Here is a 15,074-nt window from a genome sequence, read left to right as displayed (position 1 = left end):
CTTTAAAAATTACAGTAACAATAAATTAGCTATTGCTCCTGAGACACGTATGGAGCAGCTAACACAACAAGACCAGGTCCAGAGTTATGTCCATATCTCAAGTTCCCCAGCAGCCTTCACTTTACAGCTTAGATGAATCTCCAAATATCTTTTAAAAGATATACAATTTAACATAGCCTGAGTGAATCTTTTGTTTAGTTGTAGCATGACATTTGATCCACAATGGTTAGCAGCTGTCTTCATTTTATACTCTGATAAAATTAAGACAATACATAAATAAATACAGAAGGGGAAGCTAGCCCACAATGACAAATACCTCAAGGACCACTGAGTTCTCATGCACTGTTTCATTTGGAGCTCAGTCTCATGTGGAGGGAAGAGGACTACAGAACTTTCTTCTCAAGGATGCTGAACAATGGCATAAAATGGACAAAATGGTTATCAAGGGATATAAAAGATCTGACCCCAGGGAATCTAGGACACACACAGGTATTTCATAGGTGAACTTTTGATTTGGGTAGAATTTGAGACTTAACGAAATTATCGTCTCAGGTAAATAGATGAAAATAAGTCCAGTTTCTGGTGAGTTTTATTTTTTCAAGTATCCTCATTATCCCCCTTCACCTTCAGCTGTAAATCATCTCTGAGAGCTCAAGCAGAAGGTCACCTTCATCTTTCCCAGGATCCAAGTCGATTTCAGCTTCTAAATCCTTAAATTTCCCATATTAGTTTCTCAAAATCATCTTCCACAGAGAGTGGAGGCTTTTCCTATGAGGAAGAGCTCAGTTGGTGAGGTTTTGTTGCCATCTGGGATGAGCAAGGGCCAGATCCGACGGGGAGCAAGGATTCCGATGAAGCTTGGGCTGAAGACAGCACAGAACTGTCTTTTGGTTTCTCTGTCTCAGACATGGTGACAGAATTGTCCTTGAAGAGGAGTGGAACAACAGCCACAGCTGCTTTCTTGGTGAGGCTTTCCTGCTGGACACTGCTGGAGCTGAGCCGCTGCTTCCTAGCTGCCATAACAGCAGACTGAATCTCCATAGCCTTGCTTTTGGGAGCCAATTTGGGGGTAGAGACAACTTTGATCACAGATGGCTTCACATTTACTTTGGGTTTGGCTTTACTCCTTTTTTCCAATGTCTGTGCTGCACACTTCACATGTAGTATTGAATCTCCAATCCCAGAGGTCACTATCTCCCCTTTCTGGGATGACTCCATGGGGAGCCATTTTACCAGGTGCTAAGTGATGCCTGATACAACAGAGAACACCAGCTTCCCCACCACTCAGGTATAGTAAGAAGCCTCATCTTCCCTCATAGATGACAAGGCTGGCTTTTCTTTTCGTGATACACCTCTGTCTTGTTGTCTCTGTGTGTGTTTTACTTTGAACATGTCACATCTGTCAACTGGAAGTTTTGTAGAATCACTCATGGTATCATCTGAAGTCTCATTAATGAGACGTCACACACTCCTTCTCAGAGCGGGATGAATAAGAGTGTCACCACTGTCTTCAAGTTCCAAGTATTTTCTCTTCTCTTGCACCTGCTCTTTGGGTGATGCAGAGCAACCTCTTTGCCCCTGGGGCACCCTCTGTTTGAAGTGGTTGCCACTCCTCTTAGAGCTTTGCTGCACCCTCAGGGCCCTTTCCAGCTTAATTTCCTCTAGTGTCTTAATATGCACTTCCTGCATAGGCCTGGCTCTGCCTGCAGGTTCTTCTTCGGGTTGTCCTTTGCTAATAGCAACAGTCTACAGACTCACTGTCTTTTTCATTTCAGTATCTTCCATTAGCATGAGACAACTTGTATCATTGTTTTTGTTTTTGTTTTTATTTTTTTTGGGGGGGGATTTCTGTCTTTCAATTTCCTGCTGCCAATGTTTCTTTTCAGCCTGAACCTCAGAGAAGGTTTTGATCTGTACAGAAGAGGAACTCTTTGTTCTTGATGGAAAATCGTCATCTCCTGAATCTTCCATTTAGGTTGCAATTCACCAGGTTACTGACTGGCTCTTTCAAGAAGAATTTCTTCCCATGACTTCCTGTGGATCTCACCAGCTTCAATAACTGTCTCTTTCTTTGGTGCTTCATCAATGTTAGTTTCTGGTGCTTCCACTTTTTTCCCCCAGCCTCTGTGCAACACTTTGCTTTAATAGGGGATCACTGTCACCACCTACTGAATTTGTTTTTTGTTTCCCCAGTCTCTCAGTTAGACTTAGTCTAACCAAGGGCTCTTCTTGTTTGCTTGATAGAGTTACAGTCCTCACAACAGTCTGAATATTCTCTTTCTTAATGCCTGGGTTGGGCTGAGGCTGATGTAAAACACTGGAAACTCCTGTGGAGCCTACACTTTGATTCTTGGATTTTCCCTTCACTTTCTTTGATTTAATTTCCTCAATAGTTTTTATTCCAAAATTCACATATTCACCTTGCTTTAAACTGACTCCACATGAGCTGGCAGAAGTCACTCAGAATTTACATTGAGTGTCAAAAGCTGATAGCAGAGCAGGTGATTTGTTTTCATCACCCTCAGCAGAAAACTGATCACAGTAATCATCACCTGCAGCATTGATTACAACAGGCAGATGTGTGGGAATGGGAATGATTTCTGAACTCTCTACTATTGTTACACTCCACAGCTAAGGGGAATAGTTATTGATCTAAAAGCATAAGCCATTGGTGTTCTATTCAAGAAATTTACCCCAGTGTGTATGTGTTGGAGGCAGTTTTATTAGATCCCATTTATCGATTCTTGATCTTAGAGCATAAGCCATTGGTGTTTCGTTAGGGAAGTTTTCTCCAGTACCCATGTGTTCGAGATGCTTCACCACTTTTTCTTCTACTAGTTTGAGTGTATCTGGTTTTATGTGGAGATCATTGATCCACTTGGACTTAAACTTTGTACAGGGTGATAAACATGGATCAATCTGAATTCTTCTACATTCTGACCTCTAGTTGAACCAGCACCATTTGCTGAAAAGGCTATCTTTTTTCCATTGGATGCTTTTGGCACCTTTGTCAAAAATCAAGTGACCATAGGTGTGTGGGCTCATTTCTGGGTCTTCAATTCTATTCCACTGGTCTTTCTGTTTGTCTCGGTACCAATACCATGCAGATTTATCACTATTGCTCTGTAATACTGCTTGAGTTCAGGTATAGTGATTCCCCTGGATGTCCTTTTATTGTTGAAGATAGTTTTAGCTATCCTGGGTTTTTTGTTATTCCAGATGAATGTGCAAATTTTTCGGTCTAACTCTCTGAAGAATTGGATTGGTATTTTAATGGGGATTGCATCAAATCTGTAGATCGCTTTTGGTAAAATGACAATTTTTACTATATTAATCCTTTCAATCCATGAACATGAGTGATCTTTCCATCTTCTGAGAACTTTCTCAATTTCTTTCTTCAAAGGCTTGAAGCTCTAATCACACAGATCTTTCACTTGCTTGGTTAAAGTCACACTGAGGTATTTTGTATTATTTGGGACTATTATGAAGGGTGTCCTTTCTCTAATTTCTTTCTCGGCTTGTTTCTCTTTTGTGTAGAGTAAGGCTACCAAGTTATTTGAGTTAATTTAACACCCAGCCACTTTGCTGAAGGCGTTTATCAGGTTTAGGAGTTCCCTGGTGGAACTTTTGGGATCACTTAAATATACTATCATATCATCTGCAAATGGTGATATTTTGACTTCTTTTTTCCAATCTGTATCACTTTGATCTCCTTGTGTTATCTGATTGCTCTGGCTAGAATTTCAAGAACTATATTGAATAAGTAGGGAGAGTGTGGGCAGCCTTGTCTACTCCCTGATTTTAGTAGGATTGCTTCAAGTTTCTCTCCACTTAGTTTAGTGTAAGCTACTGGTTTGCTGTATATGGCTTTTATTATGTTTAGGTATGGGCCTTGAATTCCTATTCTTTCCAGGACTTTTATCATGAAAGGGTATTGAATTTTGTCAAATGCTTTCTCAGCATCTAATGAAATGGTCATGTGGTTTTTATCGTTCAATTTGTTTATAATATGGATTACATTGATGGCTTTCTGTATATTAAACCATCCCTGCATGCCTGGGATGAAGCCTACTTGATCATGGTGGATGATTGTTTTGATGTGCTCTTGGATTCGATTTGCCAGAATTTTTCTTGTGTATTTTTGCGTCGATATTCTTAAGGGAAATTGGTCTGAAGTTCTCTTTCTTTGTTGGGTCTTTGTGTCGTTTAGGTATAAGTATAATTGTGGCTTCATAGAAGGAATTCCGTAACGCTCGATCAGTTTCAATTTTGAGGAATAGTTTGAATAGTATTGGTATGGGGTCTTCTATGAAGTTCTGATATAATTCTGCACTGAACCCATCTGGACCTGGGCTCTTTTTGGTTGGGAAAACTTTTATGACTGCTTCTATTTCCTTAAGAGTTATAGGGTTGTTTAAGTGGTTTATCTGTTCCTGATTTAACTTCAGTACCTTGTATATATCTAGGAAATTGTCCATTTCCTGCAGATTTTCAAGTTTTGTTGAATATAGGCTTTTGTAATAGGATCTGATGATTTTTTTTAATTTCCTCTGCTTCTATAGTTATGTCTCCCTATTCATTTCTCATTTTCTTAATTTGGACATACTCTCTGCGTCCTCTCATTAGTCTGGCTAAGGGTTTATCTATCTTGTTGATTTTCTCAAAGAACCACCTTGTGTTGTGGTTCTGTTGATTCTTTGTATAGTCCTTTTTTTTTTCTTTCTACTTGGTTGATTTCAGCTCTGAGTTTGATTATTGCCTGACTTCTACTCCTCCTTGGTTTATTTGCTTCTTTTGTTCTAGAGCATTTAGGTGTTCGGTCAAGCTGCTGATATATGCTCTCTCCTGTTTCTTTCTGCAGGCACTCAGAGCTATGAGCTTTCCCCTTAGCACAGCTTTCATTGTGTCCCATAATTTTGGGTATAGTGTACCTTCATTTTCATTAAATTCTAAGAAGTCTTTAATTTATTTCCTTATTTCTTCCTTGACCAGGTTATCATTGAGTAGAGCATTGTTCAACTTCCATGTATATGTGGGCGTTCCTGCCTTATTGTTGTTGAAGGCCAGCTTTAGCCCATGGAGGTCTGATAGGTCTCATGGGATTATTTCTATCTTTCTGTATCTATTGAGGCCTGTTTTATGACCAATTATAAGGTCAATTTTGGAGAAAGTACCATGAGGTGGTGAGAAGAAGGTATATCCTTTTGTTTTAGTATAGAATGTTCTATAAATATCAGATAAGTCCATTTGGTTCATGACTTCTTTTAGTGTGTTTATGTCTCTGTTTAATTTCTGTTTCCATGATCTTTCCATTGATGAGAGTGGGATGTTGAAATCTGCTACTATTATTTTGTAAGGTGCAATGTGTGCTTTGAGCTTTAATAATGTTTCTCTTATGTATATAGGTGCCCTTGTATTTGGAGCATAGATATTTAGGATTGAGAGTTCATCTTGGTGGATATTTTCTTAGAGGAATATGAAGTGTCCTTCCTTATCTATTTTGATGACTTTTAGTTGAAAATTGATTTTATTAGATATTAGAATGGCTACTCCAGCTTGCTTCTTCAGATCATTTGCTTGGGATGTTGTTTTCCAGCCTTTCATGCTGAGGTAGTGTCTTTCATTGTCTCTGAGGTGTGTTTTCTGTAGGCAGCAGAATGCAGGGTCCTCATTGCATATCCATTTTGTTAATCTATGTTTTTTGGGGGGAGTTGAGTCCATTGATGTTGAGAGATATTAAGGAATAGTGATTGTTGCTTCCTGTTATATTCGTATTTGGATGTGAGATTATATTTGTGTGCTTTTCTTCTTTTTTTTTTTTTTTTTTTTTTTTTTTTGCCAAGACGATGAGTTTCTTGCTTTTTCTAGGGTGTAACTTGCCTCCTTATGTTGGGCTTTGCCATTTATTATCCTTTGTAGGGCTGGAATTGTAGAAAGATATTGTGTAAATTTGGTTTTGTCATGGAATATCTTGGTTTCTCCATCTATGTTAATTGAGAGTTTTGCAGGATACAGTAATCTGGGCTGGCATTTTTTGTTCTCTTAGTGTTTGTATGACATCTGTCCAGGATCTTCTCGAATTCATAGTCTCTAGTGAGAAGTCCGGCGTGATTCTGATAGGTCTGCTTTTATATATTCCTTGACCTTTTTCCCTTATTGCTTTTAATATTCTTTCTTTATTTTGTGCATTTGATGTTTTGACTATTATGTGACAGGAGCTGTTTCTTTTCTGGTCCAATCTATTTGGAGTTCTGTAGGCTTTTGTACGTTTATGGGCATCTCTTTCTTTGGGTTAGGGAAGTTTTCTTCTATGATTATGTTGAAGATATTTACTGGTCCTTTGAGCTAGGAGTCTCCACTTTCTTCTATATCTATTATCCTTAGGTTTGATCTTCTCATTGAGTCCTGGATTTCCTGTATGTTTTGGACCAGTACCTTTTTCCGTTTTATATTATCTTTGACTGTTGTGTCGATGATTTCTATATAAAAGAAAAGTTGGTCTTACCTCTGGTCTCTGGCCTGAAGTCACTCCTCAGGGATAGGTTTCAGCTCTCCTTGCGGGCAGTAACCAGAAGGGCATGCCCCTCCTTTTCCCGGGTTCCTGTGCACAGGGGGCCCAGATGGTACTAGGTGTTTTCCTCTAGAGTCAGAAATGTGGGCAGAGAGTAGTCTCTTCTGGCTTCCCAGGCATGTCTGCCCCTCTGAATGTCTAGCTCTCCCTCTCACGGGATTTGGATCCGGGGAACTCTTTGACCTGGTCCCTTCAGATCTGATCGCAGTTCTGCAAGAACTCCTGCAGCTTGAGTGCCCCTATCTTCCTGTTCTCAGAGGCCCTGTACAGTTTCCTCTTGGGCCAGGGATGTGGGCAAAGGTGGGCAGTATTATTGGTCTCTCCTGCCCTGTAGTCTCAGGAGTGCATCCCTGTCTGGGCGATGAGCTCTCTTTCCCATGGGGTTTGGGAGCAGGGTGCTGTGGGCTAGGATCAGTGAGATTCCTCTCTTAACTTTTCTTATGGTAATGTTTGCATCTGAGACTCCTGCTTTTTTTTGTTTGTTTGTTTTTTTGTTTTGTTTTTTTTGTTTTTTTTTTCTTTTCTTTTTTTCGGAGCTGGGGACCGAACCCAGGACCTTGCACTTGCTAGGCAAGCGCTCTACCACTGAGCTAAATCCCCAACGGAGACTCCTGCTTTTATTCTTAGGTTTTTCATCTCCATTTTTGTCTTCTTTTGTGTTTTCTTTAATTCTTCTATTTTCATGTTTAGATCCTATATGTTATTGTTCAATGCCTTCACTTGTTTGATTGTGTTTGTATGGTAGTAATTCTGGCTCTTGTAATAAAGTACTTCTATGAGGAGGAAAATGTCTGTAGGTTGATTATTCTGCATATTTAGTGAGCCCAATTAGAATTCTATACTTGTTTCCTCTACTCTCTTATTCTTCAACAACCTCAAAAAATATAGTCTCTTTATCTTTTAAACTGAAAAGGAAGCTTCTAGTATAACTCTTTTTACAGTATTCTGGAATACAAATAATCTTCCCTTGTGAATCATGTTAATAAGTCATATCAGACTTTTTGTGATAGAATAGGCTCCCCCCTACACACACACACACACACACACACACACACGCGCGCGCGCGCGCGCGTGTGTGTGTGTGTGTGTGTAATTTAGAGTTATTTATATTTTCAAGATATGAAATATTTCCTCTACTGCTGTTCACCCTGATTTTTGAAACAGGGTCTGCCACTGTATGTACAGGTAATCTTCGTGTACATCTAGAAACCAAATTCTTCCTATCTCTACTTTGTTACTAGCATGTGGGTTACAGGTGCATCACAACATGTCCACATTTTCATATGAATGCTTACGATTCCAATTCATGTACTCATTTTTGAACAGTATGCATCATTCAGTGTGTCATTTTCTCAGCTCTTCATATCGGCTTTCCCTCCATTACTTCCGTCAATAATGTCAGCTCTAGTATAGGCAATATTAAGGAGTTAGGTAGATGTAATGGCAGGGCACTTCTACTTCTCTATTGACTGCCCATAATTGCCATGGTAGTGCCTACCATGTGCTGAAGTATCAGTGCCAACAGTGGGATAGTAAATAGGGTACCCTTGGAAGTGGAACTACATAGCTTTCTGGCATATACTTTCAATACTTTCATTTTCTAAACAATTCTCTATACAAAATTTCACTTCTAATTTATTTTCTTTTTGTTGAAAATTGATCTACTGTATACTGCTTTCTAATTGTGATTGTCTGTGTATTAATTCCTGTCAGATTCTCCCCACCTATGTGACTCTACACTGCCTTCTTTCCTTTTTAGAAAACAATAAAATATCCCAGACTAATAATAAAAGAAAAACAAACATGAAAAGGCAAAGGAAATATGTGCACCTATATATAATCAAGACATGGAAAAACAAGAAGCATAAAAACAGGACCAGAAACATACAAGTGAATAATCCAGTAAGAAAAGAATTCCCAAACAAAACAATGTGAGACAAGAAAAATCTACAACATATATCATTGAATACATTTTTATTGCCCATCTGTCACTGTGCATTGGGCCTTCCCTATACTGCAGTTTATATACTCAATATCACCAATTATACCCAGTTGATTAACACATCTTGTGCATTAGATATTAAATACACATGGAGAAAACTATGCAAAACAGAGAAGTCATTTTTTTTTTACTGTGATACACTTTATCCTACAGAGACAAACTACACAAAGAGAAAGTTTGGGTCATATGAGACATATTTTTAGCAGATAGTTTTCACATTTTAGTTCATTCACAGAAATAGAAATTGGAATCAACTATGTTATTATTATAAACGTGCAGTAAATTCTGTGCTATATTTTATCATTTTTTAAAATTCTGCATCTTTTATATTTAAGTGTTTCAGATACCAATACAACTAGTCCCTCACTAGGTTTATATATGTTAATATGTATAAATTTTGAAAACTGGATTTGTACTTATTCTATTATAGTAAGTGGTAAGATATCCTATCTGCACATATTTTATGCATTCATGGCATACTCTTTTCTGATTTTTGATATATATGTGGGGGGCAATAAGGGGGATGTATAGGCAGAGTACCTGGATTGGGGAAGTGGAGGGGAGGGAATGGGGGCTTATGGACGGGAAACCGGGAAGGGGAATAACGTTTGAAATGTAAGTAAAGAAATAGATCTAAAAAAAAAGTAAAATCAATTTTTAAAAGAAAAATATAACTGCAATTTGAAGTTCATTTTTCTCAAATTGTTGCAAAATACTTGAAAACCTACACCTTAGTGAACCTGTGCATTTTGTCTGAGCTTTTATATTCTTTTACATGTTCTATATATCAATTAACAATTATTTAACAAACTTCATCAAAACTTACTAACTTAAATCAGGTATGGTTATAAATGTCTGTTAACCTAGAATTTGGGAGGTGGAAGAGAAAGAATTAGGACCAAAACCACATTAACTTTCTTAGATTGTTTGAGGCCAGTTTGGATTACACAACACCCTCTCTTAAATACAAACAAACATGTAGAAAATTTTCCCTTAATTGTCTAATTGGCTAGTAAAGATGACACATAGCCAATCTCTGGGCAAAAAAATGAGAAGGCAGGTTTTTCTGGGCAAGACAGGAAGAGAAGGGGTGGAGGAGGAGTTGCAGGAAATGACATCCTGTTGGTTGATCCAGATATAAATATCCTGGAAAGGAAGAATATTTGATGAAGTAAAACAAAACAAACAAATAAAAACAGTCTTGCTGGAGATTGTAAAATACAATCTCCAAAAAATAAAAAGACGGGACCTATTAATTATCTAGGTTATAGAATAGGTCTGCAAAAGGTTAGGGCACAATAGGTGCAAATCAGAAGAAACAAATTAATGACCCAAAATGATTTTCAAAACCTATTGTGAATTATTAACTGGTTGTGGCCTGTGATTGACTTGGCCATTGAAGAGCTAAGCAATTTATTTCAAACCTTATTACGTGATAAAGATTTATATAGCCACAGAAAATTATCACAAGAGGCAGAGAAGGAGCGAGCTCATGTAGAAAAGAAATTGGAGGATACAAGTCTAGATCATATTGATCCCAAGATGACTTGCATCTTAGTCATCTTGCCTTCTACGCTTTCAACTACAGGAGTTCTCATGCAGAGGGAAGATTATATCTTAGAATAGATATTTTATCACATAAACAGAATAAAAGCTAAAACACTACATTGAGAAGATCTCTGAATTGATATTAAATGGAAAAATGAAACATCAACAATAATTGGAATGGATCCAGCTGAAATTTTGGTACCTTTTCCTAATGCAGATATGGCCACGTTATGGGCACCATATGAACATTGGCAAAGAATATTCAGTAATTTCTTGGGACAGTGTTGAGAACCAGACCTCCGGATTAGTCAGATTCCTGAGAAGGGCTTGACCTTTTCAAAGAAAGAACACGTCCCCGGAAGACTATTTCCTCCTTGTCTAAGGAGAATATCTTGCAGTTTAATGATTCACCTTATGTCCTTGGGCACTTCCCCCCGCCCTAAGCTTCAGTTCCTGCTTCAATTCCTGCTTCAGAGCTTTAAATGCTGGACATTCCTCCCAATAAACAGACCTTGACAAGGACACTGCTTGGTCTTGCTCCTCTTTCTCGCCTTTCTCCCACAGGTATGGGTACCCCTCGACCCCCACAAATAACTGGGTCCCTGCTGGCGGGGGCAGGACAGATTAATAACAGATATCCTAAATGCAAGCTATTTCATTTCATAAAATAACTAATTAGATTCTCTCATATAATAAAAGGAATTCCATTATCTGGAGGTCCTACATTTTACACTGATGCCAATATATCAGGAAAAGTAGGATACAACTCAGAAGATGTAAGTAAGGTGGCTGAGAATCCTTGTACGTCAGTTCAAGTATCTGAATTGTAGGCAATATGCATGGTGTCATCATATATTCAAGAGTCTCTTATTAACTGACTCAATATGCAGAAGGGCTTGTGTTACACAAAGAGACTGCTAAACTTATTAAAGATGATTCTAAATTGATGTTGAAAGACCTCCGGAGAGGACCTTTCCCTCAGGAGGAGACCCCAAGCGCCCAATGACCAAGCTGAGGCCACTGGGATGCAATCAGCAAGAGGGTTTATTGGAAAACACAGGTACCTGCGGGCACACAGTCTCTTCGGAGGACTTGTGCGCCCAGCAGCTCCAGCATGGGGCTTTTATAGGGTTTGGGGAAGCAGAAGCAGGCGTACAGAAGCAGATGCATAGTTACGGGGATTGGTGGATTTAAACGAGGCATATAGACATGTTCACATATGATTGGTTATCTCACATGATGAGGTAATAAGGTATAGCTACACACATTGGCAGGTTTGAATCATATTCAAATGAGGCTGTAACATGGTAAGAGAGTACGTGCGGGCTGGGACGTCCTGAATGTTGGGGGCTAGGGGCTTATCCCTTCCTGCCAGGTGGCCTGTGAGTCAGATCCTGTACTCCTAGTCTGTTCTGTATTCCTTTCCTTTTATGGTCTGTTAGTTTTAATGGTGACTCGGCCCTAGGTATCTGGGCATGCCTGGGCTCGTTCAAGCCTGTTGCAGCTCTGAGTTAAGACTCATGGGGGGGGGTGGTCTTTCAATGTCACTATTCAGCTACAACAAATGCTTAGAAATATGAGTTATCCACTACATATAACATACATAAGATCACATACAGGTGTACCTGGCTCTCTGGGGCAAGTTAATAATGAAATTGACTAACTATTGATAAGAAGTGTACTGGAATCTTCAGAATTCCATAAAAAAACTACATGATAAAAGCAAAAGTTTGAAAATAGAATTTTCAAGAGAAGCCGTGGCAGGACAAGATGGCAGATGATGTTAAGATTCTGCTCTGTGTATTTACAGGTTGTTATTAATATTCTCAAGGGATGGATGGTACCGGGCTTTGTATGTTTAAGTGGGCAATTATATCTTACCAATTGGGTCAAAGATTATTGTGTTGTGTGTTCTTTTATGTGAGGGTTTGAGTGTAAGAAAGTGTGCAGCTGAGATGTGTGTCCGCCAAGATATCTAGCACATACCTTGGGCACCGCGGTGCAGACCTAGCGGGTAAAAGACAACCAGACTTTTTTATTTTTATATTTTTACAACAACAGATGGCAATCCAAAATGATGGGCAAGAATCCACTAGTAATCCTGAGAGTTGAGAGAACGTTTTTATTTTCTAAGTAAGAGGAGACCAGTGCCATGTTAAGTCATGTGATATCTTAAGCAAGGGAATTCAAACAATGAAATGGGGAAGAAGCCACCTGGGCTGGCAGGCTGTAGGTCCCGTGCTGTGTGAGAAGTAATGGCAGATCAGAGAGTTAGAGATTAAAAACTGCTTTTTAAAGAAAGTTGTTTAGAAAGTCTTTCAGGATACTCATATTCTTTTTAATGTGGGCTCCATGGGAATTTTGGATTGAAATCCTAGTTAGACAAGCTACTTCTTAATTACAGGTATTACTAAAAGGTGATTGAGTTAGTTTTTAGAAAAAGGAGAGTAAAGAGATTACCTGAATCAGGTGGGGATTTTCATCCACGGTTCAGAACTTAGATAGGGAAAAATTAGTCACTAACTCCAAGTAGAGAGTTGTGATAAATGTCTGTAACTCCAAGGAGAGTGAATGCAGGCATATATTGTAGAAGTTATTAAGGTTAAAGAAAAATCTTTGGCTCTGGGTAGAGAGCTTAACAGATGGATACATTTTGGGCTAAAGTCCTGAGTTTTAAGTTTCTTGTTGGTTTTAGAATTGATAGAAGGTGTTTAAGTTTGTTTTAAGGAGAGTACAGAGATTACCCGAATAATGTGGTGGAATCATTTGGGAATTTCATCTATGGTTCGGAACTTAGATAGGGAAAAATTGGTCACTAACTCCAAGTAGAGAGTTGTGATAAATGTCTGTAACACCAGGGAGAGTGAATGCAGGCATATATTATAGAAGTTATTAAGGTTAAATAAAAATCTGTGACTCCGGGTAGAGAGTTTGACAGATTGAGATATTTTGGGCTAAAGTCCTGGTTTGATGTGTTGCTTATTGATACTGGAATTGATAAAAGGTATTTGGTTTGTTTTATGAATTACCCCGCTGAAGGCCATATGGCTCGTTGATGCTGGCTAGCGAGGGTTTGGTTACTTTTGATATCTACCACAACAGGGAGCTCGTATTCTCTTAATGTGGGTTCCACGGGAATTTTGGGTTAGTTTCCTGATATCACAGAGTACAAAAGCCTATCAGACTCATTGTTTAGCTTACTTCCTTTTTAAAAATTGTTTAATCTTCATGATGGGTGTGACTTTGAGTTTTATGGTTATATTATTACTCTGGGAGAGAGTTCAAGATACAAGCTTTTCTGGTTTCAGACTAAGGAACACAGTATTCTGGGGAAAAGATTTTGTCTTTGTGTTTTCAGAAAGTGTGATTAGGCTTTGGAAACCTTACAAAGTCATACTGATCAGATTTGATAGAGGTAGACTGCCTGAAAAATTTATTTAGGAGAATCAAACAAAAAGATATCTGGATTCTAAACTTTTGTCTTGAGAGTTGTATTTTACAGAGTGTGCCTAATTGGATTCCTGGTCTCAAGGTCTTTCAGCTGGGACCAATCAGGACACATCAGCTACAGCATTTCTTTCATTCTTCCTACCCCCTACCCCCAAGGACATCTCAACGCCTATGTATAGCTTGAAGAAGTTATAGAGGAGTCGTTGCCCCAATTCTCTGGATTTTTTGGGGGGGGGCTGAAAGTAGTTACTCTAAAGTTTTTTTTTTTTATTTTTTTATGAGGTACTTAAAATTGGTTGTAATTTAACAGGGAGGAATTAGGTAGATTGAGTTGTACAGTCGTAATCTCATTTGTTAACTAAGCTAAAATCATATCTTTGCTTTGATGTAGAATTTATTTGTTAAAAGTTTAAAGGTACAAGGTTTAGAGCCAGTCCTTCTATTGATGTCATTACAAATTTCTGAGTTGATTACACGTGTGAGTTTAGGGCCAAATAGCAAACATAATACTGACGTTGTGAAAGTGCTTTCAAGATATTATTAAGATATAAAGACAACAGTACAGATTGTCTTATATAGGTAGATGGTTTTCAAAAACATCAGAAATCCACAAAATTTGAGATTTAAAGTTATTTATCTTTTGTTGAGACATATCTGCTCATAACAGTTACCCTTTGGTGGATTTAATGAAGAATGTGAACATCTCTACCTCCTGGTGAGGCAATACTTCGTGGCTAGGCAGCCACTGGCCAAACTACCTGTTTCATCTGCAGACTAATACTGTCCAGAAAAGGACAAATTATACAGTATAGTTGACTGATAAACCCTGCCATGACTGGGTGATCAGCCCTTCAAAATCTTCATTTCAAGAGTCTGTCAGTTGATTTTAGGCTGGACAGCTGAAGACTTGCGCTCACATGTTGCTAACAGGGGACTGCACTAGTGGAGATTTGTCTCTACAACCTCTCAGTTCTGGAAGCTGTGTTATGCTTCCTATGTGTATAGATATTTGGTCATTCCCAGATTTCTGACGGGGTTGAAGACATTATAGTCTCATAGCCTATCAGGCTGTTTAACTCTAAATATACATATTTTATTGGATAGTTATCAGATAGTATACAAGCTAGTCAAGATATAATACAGATTGTAAGCCTTCCTTAAGCTGTAATGGATAACTAAATGTTCTGTTTAACTGATATAGTGATGGACTGGGTGTTGAGTATATCATATGCTTTATAAATTGTAGAATGGTAATTGTACTCAATATATAAGTGAAAAGGCTTTTTAACTGGACAAAAAGGGGGGGATGTTGTGGTTTGCCCTGAAGTTACTGTATTTTGATGCTAATTCCACTGCCCCAAGGAAAGCTGCCTAGTCCAGGACTCAGAACTCAGGTGACTTCACCAGAACCACCTCTCCATTGAATTTGTAAAGTACTGGTGAATGGCAGGTACAGGATAGAAGGAGGTCTGTCATTGGAGGAGAAGGAAGGATGGGCGGGAG

The 15,074-nt window shown here is 38.5% G+C and overlaps 1 pseudogene; it reads right to left on the bottom strand.

The window, feature by feature from the left end:
• Positions 1-626: 626 nt before the first annotated feature.
• Zc3h11a-ps1 (zinc finger CCCH-type containing 11A, pseudogene 1) lies at positions 627-7,549 on the bottom strand (annotated as a pseudogene).
• Between the last annotated feature and the right edge of the window lie 7,525 nt (positions 7,550-15,074).

Source organism: Rattus norvegicus, chromosome X (assembly GCF_036323735.1).
Source record: "Rattus norvegicus strain BN/NHsdMcwi chromosome X, GRCr8, whole genome shotgun sequence".
Classification (NCBI taxonomy): domain Eukaryota; kingdom Metazoa; phylum Chordata; class Mammalia; order Rodentia; family Muridae; genus Rattus; species Rattus norvegicus.
Note: the sequence above shows the minus strand (reverse complement) of the source record. Positions and strands in the feature narration are given on the sequence as shown.